The sequence below is a fragment of the Hevea brasiliensis genome, chromosome 13 (assembly GCF_030052815.1).
Source record: "Hevea brasiliensis isolate MT/VB/25A 57/8 chromosome 13, ASM3005281v1, whole genome shotgun sequence".
Classification (NCBI taxonomy): domain Eukaryota; kingdom Viridiplantae; phylum Streptophyta; class Magnoliopsida; order Malpighiales; family Euphorbiaceae; genus Hevea; species Hevea brasiliensis.
The window spans coordinates 77906541-77922957 of record NC_079505.1 but is presented as its reverse complement, the minus strand read 5'-3'; positions in this window follow the sequence as shown (position 1 = coordinate 77922957).

Genomic DNA, 16417 nt, shown 5'->3' with positions numbered 1-16417 from the left:
AAAATAACAAAAAATAATTTATAAATATAAAATGTTTGAATAATTAATTTTTTTAATTAAAATTTTGTATTCATTTAATGGCAACAGTGTAATTTTAATACTTCAAGTTAAATCATAATAAATAAATTATAAATTATTAGGAACTAATAGAAAATTTAAGAGGCTAACTAACAAAAAATTAAAATTCACTCCACTTATTAAAGATTTTTTATAAATATTTGGAGGGGTGAATAAAAAATTTTGAGACTAATTAATGAAAAAAATTAATTTCTAATATACTTATTAAAAAATTTATGAAAATGTTTAGGGGCCAAAGGGTTCTACCACTGGCCATAAATTAATATGAAAGTGTTGTTAAAAAATTTTAAGTTACGAAATTTAAGTACATCATTAAATGCAAATGCTTGGTGATATAAAATATGTTGTTGAAGTTTAAATTTATTGTAATGATTTTTTTTTTAAATTTTATTACCCTTTAATTGTCACTAAAAAAATCATATTTTTACTGTAAATTATATTTTAGTTCTTCAGCTTTCAATATGTTGATTAAATATTGAAGAATTAAAATATATTATCTTAACAAAGTGAGTGAATAATAAAATATTATTCCCCAAGAAAATGACTTTATGCGGTTAAAAAAATAATAATTAAAATATACTATCTTCATGGAAAAATTTGTCTCAGTTCACCGTGTATTAAGACACTGTAGGGTAAAACTCATTTGGGCCATAACAAATCTAGGGAAAAAATAAAAATCCTACGTCAATAGCTGAAGTCCTTCCCAGTACAGCTAGCACTATGTGTTGGTAACAGCCTCTTCCAAATTTGAAGGAAAAGGAACATCGTGAAGCACGAAAACCATACCCAAAATAAGACTTAACTTTACCAGAACAATATATATATATATATATATATATATATATATATATATACCTATGTGTGTGTATGATGATCAGTGAATCTCAAAAATGGTCTCAAGCTCAACTTCTCTCCCCCCTTCCAAGGTGAGCATCGTATAGGACCACTAGTACCCACAACATTATTAAATTCTTTCGCAAAAAATCTTTTTCGCCTTTCAAAACTGAAACAGTATTAAGAAGTTGACTTAGCTGCTGCACTTCCTATTTAGCTGCTGTACTTCCTATTTAGCTGCTGTAGTTTTCTTTTTTCTGTTATGTTTTTTTTTAAATTGACTTGTTCTACTGCATTTTAGTCATTATTTCCATTTTTCTAGCTAAGTTGTTAAACATGGAGGCATGTTCCATAGTTGAGCTGAAATATAGGAATTTTTGTTATATTTTGAGCTGTATTTAAGCTCATTTGCAGTTAATAAAAAATATATAATACACTGAAATATTCTTCTCTTTCTCGGTTAATTCTTAGTTTGCTCCAACAAACTGGTATCAGAGCCCTCTTCTTAAGGGACTTGTGAGGAATTTGAGTGTATTTTTTCCACCAAAATGGAGGCTTCGAGTGCTGAAACTCCTTTCAATGCCATTGCACCTCCTGTGTTCAATGGAGAAAATTATCAAGTTTGGGCAATCAAAATGGAGGCTTACCTGGATGCAAATGATCTCTGGGAGGCTGTTGAGGAAGACTACCAAGTGCTTCCACTACCCGACAATCCTACAATGGCTCAAATGAAGAGTTTCAAAGAAAGGAAGGCAAGGAAGTCCAAGGCCAAAAACTGCTTGTTTGCTGCATTTTCATCCTCAATTTTCACCAAAATCATGTCCTTGAAAACAGCCTTTGATATATGGAACTATCTCAAGAAGGAGTACGAGGGAAATGAGAATATCAAAGGAATGCAAGTGCTGAATCTGGTTAGAGAATTTGAGATGCAGAAAATGAAGGAATCTGAAACTATTAAATAGTATTCAGATAGACTTCTCAATATCGTAAACAAGGTACGATTGTTTGGTACTGAATTTGCTGATACAAGAATAGTTCAAAAAATTCTTGTTACTGTCCCTGAAAGATTTGAAGCTACCATCTCTTCTTTGGAAAATACTAAGGATCTATCAAAGATTGGCTTGGCAGAATTGATACATGCTTTGCAGGCTCAAGAACAGAGAAGGCTTATGAGAAGTGAAGGTTCTGTTGAAGGAGCATTGGCTGCAAAGGTGCAAACTAATCAAGGAGGGAAAGGGAAGTATAAAGGAAACAAGAAGGAAGGTTCAGATTCATCAAAGTCTGACTTTCCTCCTTGTAAGCACTGCAACAAAAATGGTCATCCACCATCAAAATGCTGGAGGAGACCTGATGTGAAATGTGAGAAGTGCCAGAAAATGGGACATCATCAGAAAATATGCAAGAGCAACATTCAGAAGGTTGTAGCTCAAGTTGATCTTCAGCAGAAAAATGTTGTTCAAGTAGCTGATCATGAAGAGGAGCAACTATTCGTAGCTACCTATCTTGCAGCAAGTCATTCAAGTGACAAGTGGCTCATTGACAGTGGTTGCACCAACCACATGACATTTGACAGGGATCTATTTAAGGAGCTGGATACGTCATTCATTTCCAAAGTGAAGATTGGCAATGGAGAACGTATCGCTGTGAAAGGGAAAGGCACAATTGCAGTGGAAACATCAAAAGGTACAAAGCTTATCCGAGATGTCACACCTTACCCCTCTGTAAGGCATAACATGATCCCGTAGAATACCTAATGAACTACCGAACTTCACCTACCGATAACTCATTAAGTACCCTACAAGGGATTTTAAAACAATTTTCTTATTTTTGATAAGTGGTGAGCATTTTCTAATAGGCATTTAAAACATTTAGTTAAAATTAAAACTAGTTAATATTTTTGGTCCATTTTAGTTTTTCGCAAATTCTATAGAAATTTTGACAGAGTTTTCTCTGTATTTTGAGAAAACCGTTCTTCAAATACCTGTAAAAAGCACTTCTAAAAGTTTTTCTCAACCACTACTTCGGTTTCACAATCAAACTCAATCAATTTCTCAAAATTCACAAGTTCAATAGTTCTCAAAATACTGTCAATCAATATCATACATATTTCATTAAAAACAAAATAATTTATACACAACCTTACAAATTTATATCAAAAGAAACACAAACTAAACTTTATTACAAACTTCATACAAATTTGTGTACAAGCTGCTCAAGACCCATTTTTACATGTCCATACATTTATGTGCAATATATACATCAAAAGAAGTATTTACGATTAGGGTATAAATTATACCCAAGGCTTCAAGTGATGACTTCACACACTTCAAGAAATACCACGCTGCTCCTCTAGTCTCAGATCTGCGATAAAGAATAAAAGCTATCGCTGAGTACTAGGACTCAGTGGTGCACAATATACTAAAATAATCTTTATGCAAAGCTTAAAGCACATTCATTCAAAAATTTGGCTAAACATGAAAATTAAATACAATCATGCATTGTGAGATTTTACTTGTAAACCAAGTTCATTTCAAAGTATCAAAACACATTTCATAAAACCCACAGTTAGATCACGCCATTCGAAACAAATAGAATCTCAATAGCTAGAGGCTAAAGAGAAATCACATGAATCTCAATAGCCAGAGGCTAAAGAGAAATCATATCACAGGCTAGCTAGCTCAAATATATGGATATCCATTCACATCCTCTTCTACTGGCACACCTCAACACTTCTCCAGAGAAGGAATCAAAATTCGAAACTAATTACCCCCACTAGTCGTGCTAGTGAGGTGTTCAAATATATGGTCATGACACTGCGGTTTCAAAACTTATCTTAACAATTTGCTAAACATTGTCATTTCAATATACACAATAACTTTCACAATTTAAGTCAAAACATCATCACTAATGTCACAAATAAATTTTCAATAATTCTAAGCAGATGTAAAATACATAATTCATTCACTTTATCAATACATTTTAAAACATAGTGATGTTGTGCACAAACCTCAAACGAGTCGCCTGTTGGCCTTGACTCAACTCCTCGGGTTCTGTCCCGGTATTCTTTTCCACTGAAACACGAAATTTTCCAATGTTTCAGTACTAAAACTTAAAATAAATCCAAATTAAACTTAACTTCACATTTACCTAGCTCTAACATGTTAAATTCGACGTTCTCGAAATTTTGTGTTTCGGGTTACTATTCACTGCACTATTCAAGTCAAATTATTGACTTTCTAAGGCTTAATAGGTATGGGAACTCCAACTTCACCCACATACCACATTTTGGTCACCAAACTTGTTGGTTTTGGTCATTTGTTTAAAGCTTAGGTCATTTTGGCAAAATTGCCAATTTTCGGTTTTGGTTCTCCGAAGTTGCACTATTCCATTGGTCGGTCTACTGTTGGAATTTGACAAAACTTCCTTCATAGAAAATGTTCCTTATTGTATTAAGTGTATTCTCATTTTTGGATCACCTCAATCGGAGTTTTGTAGCTCAAGTTATGGCCAAAATAAGTTTACTGTTCACGTGCACTGTTCATACTGCATTTTTGGGTTCTGGCAGATTTTGGTCCAACTTTGGTCAGTAATTTGATTAAGTTAAGTTCATAATTTGGTCTAACTTTCTTCATATGAAATGTTTTACTATGTCTTAGGTTTCCATCGGTTCAAGAATCGCCTAAATTCGAGTTTTCTAGAGGGAGTTATAGCCATCCAAACATTGCTGCTCAAATGGAAATTCTGGAAATCTCAGTACAGTAAATTTCACTTTGCTCAATGATTTGATTAGGTTAATGACATAATTTGGATTGGTGTCCTTCATGAAAGTTTTATATCTATATCTTATCTAATTACAGTTAAAATTTCAGATCAATTTGATCTACCTAGCTCGAGTTATGACTAAATGAACAGTTACTGTTCATTTAGTCAGTTTGGTGCAGGGGCAGCCTGCTATCAATTCACTTTGGTCAATTGTTTCACCAAGTTTTGGTCAGTTTTTGGCCATGGTTCCTTAATGAAAATTGTGCTCTTTTATGTCTATTTTCATCTCCAATTGGTGGCATATCCATTAGGCTTGTAAAATTTGAGTTTTGGTCCTTCAAAGTAGGTTTGGTCATGCTGCCAGCAGCATGACCATTGACCTACGAATTTGGCTTAATTTTCTACCATTCCCACACAACTTATTTGGTCATAATTGACCGTTATTTCACTTCAAAATAGGTCCAATATGCCATTTATGCATTTCTCTAAATTTTGCCTCAAAACCCTAAGTCCAAAACCCTAATCTCACTACTTTGTTACCATTAACAATTTCAATGCCTATATACATGCTTCTTTAACTCTATCAAGCTCATATACACCTTAAAGTCCATCAAATTCATGCACACACATCAAAACCCTAGCTAGATGAGTTTTGCTTTAATCCTCCAACAATTAATTTATTTTCATTTTAAGCATAATTCTAAGTTAATTGAACTATAAACACAATTAATTCAACTAGAATTTCAAGTTTAGCTTACTAACCTTTCTTTGAATTTTCAATCTTCAAATCTTTCACTTTCTCTCAATTCTTCTCCTTCTAATCTTCCTTTCAAGACTTGCTTATAATTTTTCTTCAAGAAAATTAAAGGATTTATGGTGGAATTAGTGTTTAGAAAGCTTAAAAATAAGCTTTCATGGAGGAAAATTTGAGAGAGAGAACTTGGTAGAGAGGGAGACGGCAATGGAAGGGAAGAAGGCCAAAATGACTTTTTTTTTTCTTTTAATTTATTAGTTTCATATGTATTTTCACTTAATTGACTTGGTCAATTATGGTAGGAAAATTAAAAATCAATTGTGACATCATTTTGATGTCATAAAGTAATGTAATTAGCTTTTTCTTTTCTTTTCTTTTCTTTTTCATTTATCTATTAGTTCTTTAATTTAATTTCCGATTCTGAAATTTTCTTTTCTCCGATTTTATTTGACAGTTAGGTCAGGGGTCAGCTCTAGGGGTCAATTGACCAAATTGCCCCTCGCCGGTTCATCCCGGTTTGCAAATAATCCAATATTTCTTCTGGCTCCCTGACCTAATTATTTGACTGGCTTAACAGTTCTTTTTCGTGATTTTCTCTTTTCCACTGTGTTCATAAGGGTCCTAAGGACCGCAGCGTCACTTTTTATGGTTCGAAATTTGAGTTTAAAATGACTTCGCAGTCGTTCCCGAGGAGGTCACTCATCGCTGTGACTCTCGGCTCGTTTAACCTCTTATGTTCTGTTTTTCTTATTTATAGTTAACTAATTAAATATTACTAATTATTTGTGTTTATGGGTTCTCAAGTTGTCTTAGGTGTGGCTCTAATCCCAATAATTGTCCGGACCGACACCGGTCACCGGAACAATGAAATCTACCAGGCTATGCAACGGGGGTGTTACAATTCTCCCCCCCTTAAATAAATTTCGTCTCGAAATTTTTACCTGGTATCAATCTCTGAACAGCTGTGGGTGTTGTCTCCTCATGTCCTCCTCTCGTTCCCAAGTAGCTTCTTGGCCCGAATGATGGTTCCACAGCACTTTTACCAACGGTATCTGCTTATTCCGTAGCTGCTTCACCTCATAAGCCAGAATCTCTATGGGTTCTTCTTCATATGTGAGGTCTGGATTCACTTCAATTTCCTCTACTGGTAGTACATGAGATGGGTCTGATCGATACCTCCTCAACATAGACACATGGAAGACATTATGTATCTTCTCTAACTCTGGAGGTAGTGCCAACTGATATGCCAAAGGACCCACTCTTTCCAGAACCTCATATGGCCCGATAAAATGAGGACTTAGTTTCCCCTTCCTGCCGAATGTCATAATCCTCTTCCAAGGAGAAACTTTGAGGAAAACTTTCTCACCCACTGCATACTGAATATCTCTTCTCTTCAGATCAATGTAGGACTTCTGACGGTCTGATGCAGCTTTAAGTCGATCTCTGATCACCCGGATTTTCTCTTCAGTCTGTTGAACAATTTCGGGTCCAATCATCTTTCTTTCACCCACGTCATCCCAACACAATGGGGTTCTACATTTTCTGCCATACAAAGCTTCATATGGAGGCATCCCAATGCTTGATTGGTAGCTGTTGTTGTAAGCAAACTCAATCAAAGGCAAGTGTGTATCCCAACTACCCTCAAACTCAATCACACAAACCCGTAGCATGTCCTCCAAAATCTGAATTACCCTCTCAGACTGGCCATCTGTCTGTGGGTGGAATGCAGTACTAAAGTTCAATCTAGTTCCTAGGGCTCTCTGAAGACTACCCCAGAATCTAGAAGTGAACCTAGGATCTCTGTCTGATATGATAGATACTGGCACTCCATGTAGTCTCACAATCTCATCAATGTATAACTTGGCCAATCTTTCTAAATTGTAGTCCATCCGAACTGGCAGAAAATGAGCAGACTTAGTTAGTCTGTCAACAATGACCCAAACTGCATCATGACTCTTCTGTGTCCTCGGAAGTCCCATTACAAAATCCATTGTTATTCTTTCCCATTTCCATTCTGGTATTGGTAGTGGATGTAACAACCCAGCGGGTACTTGATGCTCTGCCTTTACTTGCTGACAAGTTAGGCATTTGGATACAAACTCTGCCACATCTCTTTTCATACCCATTCACCAGTAATGCTCCTTTAGCCCTCTATACATTTTTGTACCACCAGGGTGCATGGCAAAAGGAGACTCATGTGCTTCCTTCAAAATGATTTGCTTCAAATCCACATTATTAGGAACACATATTCTACCTTGGTGTAGCAGTAAACCATCATCTCTGATTGAGAATTCTGGTTTCTTGCCCTGCCAGACTTCTTCTAACAGCTTCTGATACCTTTCATCATTACGAGCGACCATTCGACCGATCAATTAACACTGGCTGTACATGCCATGCAACTGCTGTCTGCCCCTCATCATTAATCTCTAAACTGGCATGTAATGATCTCAACTCATGTACTAAAGACAAAGGAGTAACTCGTAGACTTGCCATAGTCTTGCGACTTAAGGCGTCAGCCACAACATTAGCTTTCCCTGGCTGATAGTCTATCAGACAATCATAGTCTTTTATCAACTCTAACCATCTCCTCTGTCTTAAATTCAGTTCTTTCTGGGTGCCCAAATACTTCAAACTCTTATGATCTGTGTAGATGTAACACTTTTCCCCATACAAATAGTGTCTCCAGATCTTAAGAGCAAACACAATAGCTGCAAGCTCCAAATCATGTGTTGGATAATTCCTCTCATGCGGTTTCAGCTGGCGTGATGCGTAGGCAATGACATTTCGATCTTGCATCAACACACAACCTAACCCATTATGAGAAGCATCATCAGAATCAGTATATTCTTTACCCTGTAGGTAAAGTTAAGACTGAGCTTCACCAAACATCTCTTCAATTCATCAAAACTCACGACATTAATCCGTCCACCGAAATTTTACATCTTTTCTAAGCGGCTTGGTCAATGGAGATGCCAACATGGAGAATCCTTCACAAATCTACGGTAGTATCCAACTAAACCTAAAATCGAATCTCTGTGATATTTCTGGGTGGCCTCCAATTAAGGACAGCTTCAATCTTACTTGGATCTACCTTGATGCCCTCTTCTGATACTACATGCCCCAAGAAAGATATTTCTTTCAGCCAAAATTCACACTTTGACAATTTGGCATATAGCTGTTTCTCCCTCAAAGTCTGCAGTACAATCCGCAGATGTCTATCATGCTCTTCTGCATTCCTCGAATAGACCAATATATCATCTATGAATACCACAACAAATTGGTCGAGGTATGGTATGAAGATAGTGTTCATCAGATCCATAAAAGCAGCCGGAGCATTCGTTAACCCGAATGCCATGACTAGGAATTCATAATGGCCATAGCGGGTTCTGAAGGCAATTTTAGGAATACTTTGTTCTTGTACTTTCAGCTGATAATAACCTGATCTCAGGTCAATTTTGGAGAACACAGCTGCACCCCTCAACTGATCAAACAAGTCATCAATGCGAGGCAATGGATATCTATTCTTTATCGTCACCTTATTCAACTGTCGGTAATCAATGCATAACCGGAGAGTGCCATCCTTCTTCTTTACGAACAACACTGGCGCTCCCCAAGGTGACACACTAGGGCGGATAAAGCCCTTGTCAAGCAATTCTTGCAATTGTACCTTCAACTATTTTAATTCTGCAAGTGCCATTCTGTATGGCGTTATAGAGATTGGGTCCACACCAAGCATAACATCAATTTCAAACTGCACCTCTCTTTCTGGAGGTAATCCTGGCAATTCATCAGGAAACACATCCGGAAAGTCACATACCGTAGGGATGTCCCTTAGTGCTGGACTCCCCACCTGGGTGTCTATCACATGTGCCAAGTATGCTTCACACCCCTTTCTGATCATCCTTCTGGCTAGTGCAGCCGAAATGATGTTTGATGGCAGTAAATGCCTCTCCCCGTGTATTACCACATCACCGTACAGAGGGAGACCAAAAGTGACTCTTGATCTCTGATCAATCATAGCATGATGCCTAGCTAACCAATCCATGCCCAAGATAATATCATACTCTCTGAAGGGCATCTCAATTAAGTCTGACAGGAAAACATGTCCTTGGATCACCAAAGGACAGTCTCTATAAATTCTGTTGACCCGGACTTCTTGTCCTAATGGACTAGTTACTAGCACTTCAAAACCCATTTGCACACATGGAACAGCAAGTGAACTGACTATGCTAGCACTAACATATGAATGGGTTGAACCCGGATCAAACAATACAAATACATCTTGACCAGAGATAGAGAATGTACCAGCTACCACATCAGAAGTCTCAGCTTCTTCTCGCTATTTCATTGCGTAGATTCTGGTTGAAGCACTTCCTTGTCCTGACTGACCAATTGTGCCCTGACTGCCTGAAGCAGTGCCTCTACCTCTGCCTCTTCCTCTTGGCCGATCGTGAACTTAGGAGCGGGACTTTGAATAGATCCCTCGGCAGTAGTAGGAGCTGGGCTATATCTCGGAGCACTAGTACAGTTTTTAGCTATATGGCCCTTGCCTCCACAGTTAAAACAGGCTCCAGTGGCCCAATAGCATTCCCCCCCATGAATCTTGCCACAAGTCTCACAGGGGCGGGCAGAATGTGAACCCCTGCTTGACTGCTGACCAGACCTAGGGGGTCTCTGTCCGGAGAATCGGCCCCTACTAAATCTTCCACCTCGACCCCTGCTGGGTCCACTAAACTTCTTTCTCTTTCCAGAGGTAGCACCAGAACTCTGTTCAACTGATTTTTCCCCCTTGTCTTTTTCTAATTTCTTGACTTTTTCCCTCACTGGGATTGCTTCGCTTGACTCTCTCCATTCAAGTGCTTGAGACATAAGTTACGAGAAGTTCTTTGTGTCGAAATCCCACAACTTGCATCCTTATACTGGGCTTCAAACCCATCTCAAATCTCTTGCATCTTGCTTTACTGGTAGTAAGGAGACTCTCCGCATAGTGACTCAGGCGGGAGAACTCCCTCTCATACTCTGCCACTGATCGATTTCCTTGTTTCAAACTCAAAAATTCTTGCAATTTCTGATCAACATATGCGTCTGTGATGTATTTACATGCGAACTCTCGATGAAGTCATCCCGTGTTAGCACCGTGGTTCTGCCAGTGTGGGGATGGTCTTCCACCAATCATATGCATCCTTGCGATGCGACCACGTAATATTCGAACTTCAACTCATCCGGGAGTGCAATTTCTTAAATACTCTGTCCATTCTTTCAAGCCATTGCTCTGCCTCTAAAGGGTCCATCAGACTTAAATTCTGCAGCCCCATACTTCAATAATTTATTATCTTCTCTGGAGGCAGTGGTTGTGTCACAGGTGGTTGGGTTGGAGCTTGAGCAGGCATACCCCCAGCCATTTGCTGAAACATCGCAGCCATCTGCTGTGCGAATTGTGCAGGAAACTGCGGCATTTGTGGGGCTGGTGCTACTGACCCACTGACATTCAGTAAACCTGGGGCTTCTCCTTGTGCCTCAGCTTCAACAAACTGCTCGACTGAGCGATCCCCTTCTTCCATTTCAGTCTAAAGTTAGGGTATCTCCTGAACAAGTAACACATGGAGATTTCCCCCCGTTAGTTCATATTCATGATGTAATGCACTGTATGTAACAATTATGGACATTGAGCAGTTGTACTTAACAAGAAAGACACAAATTTATATGTTAAAACATACTTCAAAAATTTGCTCTGATACCACTAAAACATGTCACACCTTACCCCTCTGTAAGGCATAACATGATCCCGTAGAATACCTAATGAACTACCGAACTTCACCTACCGATAACTCATTAAGTACCCTACAAGGGATTTTAAAACAATTTTCTTATTTTTGATAAGTGGTGAGCATTTTCTAATAGGCATTTAAAACATTTAGTTAAAATTAAAACTAGTTAATATTTTTGGTTCATTTTAGTTTTTCGCAAATTCTATAGAAATTTTGACAGAGTTTTCTCTGTATTTTGAGAAAACCGTTCTTCAAATACCTGTAAAAAGCACTTCTAAAAGTTTTTCTCAACCACTACTTCGGTTTCACAATCAAACTCAATCAATTTATCAAAATTCACAAGTTCAATAGTTCTAAAAATATTGTCAATCAATATCATACATATTTCATTAAAAACAAAATAATTTATACACAACCTTACAAATTTATATCAAAAGAAACACAAACTAAACTTTATTACAAACTTCATACAAATTTGTGTACAAGCTGCTCAAGACCCATTTTTACATGTCCATACATTTATGTGCAATATATACATCAAAAGAAGTATTTACAGTTAGGGTATAAATTATACCCGAAGGCTTCAAGCTGATGACTTCACACACTTCAAGACTCGATGCTGCTCCTCTAGTCTCTGTATCTGCGGCAAAGAATAAAGCTATCACGAGTACTAGGAATTAATGGTGCACAATATACTAAAATAATCTTTATGCAAAGCTTAAAGCACATTCATTCAAAAATTTGGCTAAACATGAAAATTAAATACAATCATGCATTGTGAGATTTTACATGTAAACCAAGTTCATTTCAAAGTATCAAAACACATTTCATAAAACCCACAGTTAGATCACGCCATTCGAAACAAATAGAATCTCAATAGCCAGAGGCTAAAGAGAAATCACATGAATCTCAATAGCCAGAGGCTAAAGAGAAATTATATCACAAAGAAGCTAGCTCAAATATATGGATATCCATTCACATCCTCTTCTACTGGCACACCTCAACACTTCTCCAGAGAAAGAATCAAAATTCGAAACTAATTACCCCCACTAGTCGTGCTAGTGAGGTGTTCAAATATATGGTCATGACACTGAGGTTTCAAAACTTATCTTAACAATTTGCTAAACATTGTCATTTCAATATACACAATAACTTTCACAATTTAAGTCAAAACATCATCACTAATGTCACAAATAAATTTTCAATAATTCTAAGCAGATGTAAAATACATAATTCATTCACTTTATCAATACATTTTAAAACATAGTGATGTTGTGCACAAACCTCAAACGAGTCGCCTGTTGGCCTTGACTCAACTCCTCGGGTTCTGTCCCGGTATTCTTTTCCACTGAAACACGAAATTTTCCAATGTTTCAGTACTAAAACTTAAAATAAATCCAAATTAAACTTAACTTCACATTTACCTAGCTCTAACATGTTAAATTCGACGTTTCGAAATTTTGTGTTTCGGTTACTATTCACTGCACTATTCAAGTCAAATTATTGACTTTCTAAGGCTTAATAGGTATGGGAACTCCAACTTCACCCACATACCACATTTTGGTCACCAAACTTGTTGGTTTTGGTCATTTGTTTAAAGCTTAGGTCATTTTGGCAAAATTGCCAATTTTCGGTTTTGGTTCTCCGAAGTTGCACTATTCCATTGGTCGGTCTACTGTTGGAATTTGACAAAACTTCCTTCATAGAAAATGTTCCTTATTGTATTAAGTGTATTCTCATTTTTGGATCACCTCAATCGGAGTTTTGTAGCTCAAGTTATGGCCAAAATAAGTTTACTGTTCACGCAATCGCTCATACCGCATTTTTGGGTTCCGCAGATTTTGGTCAAACTTTGGTCAGTAATTTGATTAAGTTAAGTTCATAATTTGGTCTAACTTTCTTCATATGAAATGTTTTACTATGTCTTAGGTTTCCATCGGTTCAAGAATTGCCTAAATCCGAGTTTTCTAGAGGGAGTTATAGCCATCCAAACATTGCTGCTCAAATGGAAATTCTGGAAATCTCAGTACAGTAAATTTCACTTTGCTCAATGATTTGATTAGGTTAATGACATAATTTGGATTGGTGTCCTTCATGAAAGTTTTAGATCTATATCTTATCTAATTACAGTTAAAATTTCAGATCAATTTGATCTACCTAGCTCGAGTTATGACCAAATGAATAGTTCATTTGGTCAGTTTGGTGCAAGGGCAGCCTGCTATCAATTCACTTTGGTCAATTGTTTCACCAAGTTTTGGTCAGTTTTTGGCCATGATTCCTTAATGAAAATTGTGCTCTTTTATGTCTATTTTCATCTCCAATTGGTGGCATATCCATTAGGCTTATAAAATTTGAGTTTTGGTCCTTCAAAGTAGGTTTGGTCATGCTGCCAGCAGCATGACCATTGACCTACGAATTTGGCTTAATTTTCTACCATTCCCACACAACTTATTTGGTCATAATTGACCATTATTTCACTTCAAAATAGGTCCAACATGCCATTTATGCATTTCTCTAAATTTTGCCTCAAAACCCTAAGTCCAAAACCCTAATCTCACTACTTTGTTACCATTAACAATTTCAATGCCTATATACATGCTTCTTTAACTCTATCAAGCTCATATACACCTTAAAGTCCATCAAATTCATGCACACACATCAAAACCCTAGCTAGATGAGTTTTTCTTTAATCCTCCAACAATTAATTTATTTTCATTTTAAGCATAATTCTAAGTTAATTGAACTATAAACACAATTAATTCAACTAGAATTTCAAGTTTAGCTTACTAACCTTTCTTTGAATTTTCAATCTTCAAATCTTTCACTTTCTCTCAATTCTTCTCCTTCTAATCTTCCTTTCAAGACTTGCTTATAATTTTTCTTCAAGAAAATTAAAGGATTTATGGTGGAATTAGTGTTTAGAAAGCTTAAAAATAAGCTTTCATGGAGGAAAATTTGAAAGAGAGAACTTGGTAGAGAGGGAGACGGCAATGGAAGGGAAGAAGGCCAAAATGACTTTTTTTTTTCTTTTAATTTATTAGTTTCATATGTATTTTCACTTAATTGACTTGGTCAATTATGGTAGGAAAATTAAAAATCAATTGTGACATCATTTTGATGTCATAAAGTAATGTAATTAGCTTTTTCTTTTCTTTTCTTTTCTTTTTTCATTTATCTATTAGTTCTTTAATTTAATTCCCGATTCCGAAATTTTCTTTTCTCCGATTTTATTTGACAGTTAGGTCAGGAGTCAGCTCTCGGGGTCAATTGACCAAATTGCCCCTCGCCGGTTCATCCCGGTTTGCAAATAATCCAATATTTCTTCCGGCTCCCTGACCTAATTATTTGACTGGCTTAACAGTTCTTTTTCGTGATTTTCTCTTTTCCACTGTGTTCATAAGGGTCCTAAGGACCGCAGCGTCACTTTTTACGGTTCGAAATTTGAGTTTAAAATGACTTCGCAGTCGTTCCCGAGGAGGTCACTCATCGTTGTGACTCTCGGCTCGTTTAACCTCTTATGTTCTGTTTTTCTTATTTATAGTTAACTAATTAAACATTACTAATTATTTGTGTTTATGGGTTCTCAAGTTGTCTTAGGTGTGGCTCTAATCCCAATAATTGTCCGGACCGACACCGGTCACTAGAACAATGAAATCTACCAGGCTATGCAACGGGGGTGTTACACGAGAAGTGTTATTTGTACCTAACATTAACCAAAATTTGCTGAGCGTTGGCCAGCTTCTTGAAAATGGTTTTAAAGTGGTTTTTGAGGGCAATCATTGCTTAATCAAAAACTCAAAAGATGAAGATATGTTCAAAGTGAGCATGAAAGGGAAGAGTTTTGCACTAGATCCTCTACAGGCAAAGCAATCAGTCTACTCTACAACAACAGTGAATGCAGAAGTGTGGCATAGAAGGCTGGGTCATTTTCATCATAGAACAGTGGTGAATATGCAAAAGAATGAACTTGTTCAAGGTTTGCCTAATCTTGAAGTTGAACTGCCAGAATGCAAGGCTTGCCAATATGGAAAGCAATCAAGGCTTCCTTTCAAGAAAGCTACCTGTAGAGCATCAGAAAAGCTTCAGTTGATTCATACTGATGTGGCTGGTCCACATAGAACTCCTTCACTTAATCGGAGTAAGTATTATCTGCTTTTCATTTATGATTATAGCAGAATGTCCTGGATATATTTTCTCAGGTTCAAATCAGAAGTGGCTGGTGTGTTCTGGAAATTCAAGAACTGGATTGAAACACAAAGTGGCTGCAAAATTCAGACGTTGAGGTCTGATAATGGGAAGGAGTACAAGTCTGAAACTTTCAATGAGTTCTGTGAAGAGGCTGGAATTGAACACCAACTCACTGCTCCATATACTCCTCAACAAAATGGAGTCAGTGAACGTAAAAATCATACAGTGATGGAGATGGCCAAGTGTTTGCTTCATGAGAAAGAGTTGCCAAAAGAATATCGCGTAGGTCGCTAACACGTGTTCAGAGCCATAAATGACTTCCTACAACGGCAGTTGATGGGAAGACACCTTTTGAGGCTTGGTATGGTTACAAACCTTCTTTAAAAAATTTAAAAGTGTTTGGCTGCTTGTGTTTCACTTATGTGCCTCAGATCAAAAGAGACAAGCTCGACAGAAAAGCTGAAGCTGGAATCTTTGTCGGATACAGCTCAGTTTCGAAGGCTTATAGAGTTTTTCAACCTAATACGAGAAAAATTCTGATAAGCAGAGATGTGCATTTTATGGAAGATGCTAAGTGGAATTGGAAAGGAGATCAGGCTGGTACAATTCCAAGTCAAGATTCAAAATTGCTAGAGCTGTCCGAATCCGATTTGGTTGATGATGAACCTATAAGAGGTACAAGATCACTTTCGGAAATCTATCAAAAGTGCAATGTTGCAGTTTTGGAACCAGAAAATTTTCAGGAGGCAAAAAGAGATCCAAAATGGGTAGCTGCAATGAAGGAGGAGTTAAGCATGATTGAAAAAAATAAAACACGGCAGCTGGTAAAAAGACCTGATGATAGAAAGGAGATTGGAGTAATGTGGGTATTTAGAACAAAGCTCAATAGAGATGGCTCTATAAACAAGCATAAAGCAAGGCTTGTTGTGAAAGGTTATGCCCAAATCCCTGGTGTTGATTTTTCTGACACATTTGCTCCTGTTGCGAGTGAAACAATCAGTTCTTTGTTGGCCATTCTTTGCTCAAAGGGTTG